Here is a 2,073-nt window from a genome sequence, read left to right on the forward strand (position 1 = left end):
TAAATTAAAAAATTAATATCTCTGCAAGAATTTTTCATATGAATCTTTATTATTTGTTTACACAAATATTTAGAATTTAATATTGTAAAAATATATAAAAATTTTAAATTGTTTAAGTCATGTGCATTATTACTGCATTACATTATTATTAATTTAAATCTTTAACTTAACTATATTTATAATATATATTAATTTATAATATAATATACAAATAGTGAAAATATTATATAACAGATTTATATGAATAATTTTATTTTATTCACAAATATTCAAAAATTTTGTAATATTATATCTTATATCTATTAAAATTTTGTAATAAATTTTGTAATTTAATTTTGTAATATTATATCTATTAAAAATTAAAAAAAAATTTTTTAAATTAGAAAAATATAAATAAAAATGCTTATATAAATATATATGTATACATTGTATGTATTTACATATATATATACATATATATATACACACACACACAATAATATTTCGATAAAATTTGTAGATATCAATTTGGATAATTTTATTTCAATGAAAATTACAATATTATTTAATGCTATCATATAGTATCATGAATTTAGCTTAATTTAAGAATTATATTAATAATATATTAATAAATATATTTTAAAAAATCTTTAAATATAAATACAAGAATCAATAATTTATCATTTAAGTACATAAATATAGATAAATAAATAAGAAAACAATAAAAAATAAAAATAAATACAAATAATAATAATAAATTATACATAGGATATATAACATAAGAGAGCATTCAATATCTAATAAAGTACTTAGGTTAGGCAACAACCACATCACCTGAAACTATATGATAAAAAGGTTAGATTTTAATTTATAAAATATTCTCCTAATATCTCTTGTTTTATTTAATATTCTTTTCAATGATTCACATATTTAGAAATAAAATTTTCAATTAAAAAAAGCCTTCCAATCACGAATCTTAAAAAATTATTGAATATATGACAATCTGATCAATCTTCATGTCAAGTAAACAATTAAAAAATGTAAAAAAAATATAAGTGAAAATAGACAAATTGTTATTGACAAGTTATTTTTCATAAAGTTTAATAAAATTTTAGAATGACAGTCAACCGGAAATTTAGCAGAAGACATACTCACCGATTGAAAATAGAAAATCGTTGCTATTCCGTTGAGAAAAAATAATTCTTATCATCGAAAATGATGATAGAGATAACGCATAAACTTGATCTTAAACAGGCAATGTAACTAACATGATATTCGAAGATTTTCGTTTCACTAAGGATCTTAAGAGATAAAAGAGAACTCAATATGGTCCACGGGTAAAACTATCGTTAACTTACGTCATCAAGTTACGCACCAATCGTAATATTTGAAAGAAGAGAAAGAAAAAAACTTTTTCTGAAAGATTCTTTAACAATTATGAAAATTTATAAATTAATTATTGATAATATATTTGTCAAAATTGGAACATAAATTTAATTTGAATATAATCTAAATACAAATCAATATAATTTATATTTAATTTTAAAATAATTATATTATTAAATCAAATATTAATATTTTAAAAAAATATTATTAAAAATATTATTATATATATATGAAACATAATTTTTTATTATTATATTATTATATTTTTATTATTATAATTATATTTTTAGAAAGAATTGTATGATTTCTAAATATTGATTTCTGTATATTTTTCAATTGTTAAAATTTGAATCTTAAAGAGCATATTGAAAATATATAGTATTAAAATATTAAATAATGATATTTAATAATAAGAAGATTCTTAATTAAGTAATAATCTACGTATTAATTATTGAATTAGTTTTTCACATTTCTTTTTGTATGAAAAAATTTATTTTTATCAAACAATATTCGATTAAAATTATTCTCTGGAGATGGCAGTACAATCTTAATTTAAACTAGTGTCGAGTAGAAAAAATTTATGATGTGAAAATTAAATTTGTTTCATTTTCTACATTTCTTTAATAAATATTATTCATTTTATTTTTTCAAATAATATATTAATTATCATTATTATAATTTATATTTATATTGTTATTTCTTAAAATA

The 2,073-nt window shown here is 16.7% G+C and overlaps 1 protein-coding gene across 2 annotated transcripts in view; it reads right to left on the reverse strand.

Annotated features, from left to right (window-relative positions):
• The window catches only part of LOC102677178 (mitochondrial glutamate carrier 1-like), a 13,955-nt gene extending 12,624 nt beyond the window's left edge, over positions 1 to 1,331 (reverse strand). For both annotated transcript variants that reach the window (XM_006623549.2, XM_006623548.2), the window contains exon 1: positions 1,135 to 1,331. The gene's annotated coding sequence lies outside the window, so the exon portion shown is untranslated. The remainder of the gene's footprint in view (positions 1 to 1,134) is intronic.
• Between the last annotated feature and the right edge of the window lie 742 nt (positions 1,332 to 2,073).

The sequence above is a fragment of the Apis dorsata genome, unplaced genomic scaffold (genome assembly GCF_000469605.1).
Source record: "Apis dorsata unplaced genomic scaffold, Apis dorsata 1.3 scaffold_905, whole genome shotgun sequence".
Classification (NCBI taxonomy): domain Eukaryota; kingdom Metazoa; phylum Arthropoda; class Insecta; order Hymenoptera; family Apidae; genus Apis; species Apis dorsata.